The sequence below is a fragment of the Phalaenopsis equestris genome, unplaced genomic scaffold, assembly GCF_001263595.1.
Source record: "Phalaenopsis equestris unplaced genomic scaffold, ASM126359v1 Scaffold190490, whole genome shotgun sequence".
Lineage (NCBI taxonomy): Eukaryota > Viridiplantae > Streptophyta > Magnoliopsida > Asparagales > Orchidaceae > Phalaenopsis > Phalaenopsis equestris.
In genome coordinates, this window is record NW_018210439.1 from 1 (window position 1) to 838 (window position 838).

The following is an 838-nucleotide window of genomic DNA, read 5'->3' on the forward strand; positions in this document are numbered from 1 at the left end:
AAAAAAATGTGAATTTCACTTCTAAAAGCAGGCTGTATCTGGAGGGAATTATTAGGCAAACTTATTAATCTAAATTATATGTAAAAATATATATTTAAATTTATTATTTATATATATATATATATTTTAAAATTTAAAGGATATCGATAAATCCACACTTAATTCAATGTTGCATGTACATATTTTCTAAAATTACGTAAAAGATAACAAAGGTTCAAATATTCGCATACCTAAGCTGGGGAAGACCAGGTCTTCGGCACCTGTATCAAAGTCTTCGGCAACTGTATACAGGTTTCCGATGGGCGCATAATTTTGTCTGGACCTGTTCCAATGCTCATAACAGAGTTGCTATATAAGAAACTAACTAATATCTACTAATGTTTAATACCTTAGAGTACGTTTATTTGTGTCTATTGATTTTATGCCTTTAATGGGTAAACAATATTTTAAACAGGCCACAACAGTTTTATGTATTTACATATCGAACATCTAATTTTTTATATTTAGTTAATTACACTGATAATATATTTGCAAACCTTCCGGAAGTCAATGAATTACGGCTAGCTCCAGAGCTGAGAATAGGCTGAGAATCATCAACTGTTTTAAAAACAGTATAATCAGCCTTGTAAAGTATGTAAATACATACAAGCTACATAATTTTAATTAAAAAATGATGATATAACTATACCACGACTATCAGAGGAAGTGAATCCTCCAGAGAAACCGCCAGGAGCAAAACCAAAATCTTCTTTAGCAGCCCGCATTTTGTCGATATCAAAACTACCATGCTCGAACTTCCGACATAAATATATCCATTCATAAAATAATGAAAAAGATA

At 30.7% G+C, this 838-nt stretch overlaps 1 long non-coding RNA gene across 1 annotated transcript; it reads right to left on the reverse strand.

Moving 5' to 3' along the window:
* Positions 1-236: 236 nt before the first annotated feature.
* LOC110034566 lies at positions 237-788 on the reverse strand. The gene is made up of 3 exons (XR_002295070.1): positions 689-788; positions 537-597; positions 237-322 (listed from the first exon to the last, which is right to left on the reverse strand). It is a non-coding gene; the product is annotated as an uncharacterized LOC110034566 (long non-coding RNA).
* Positions 789-838: the final 50 nt, after the last annotated feature.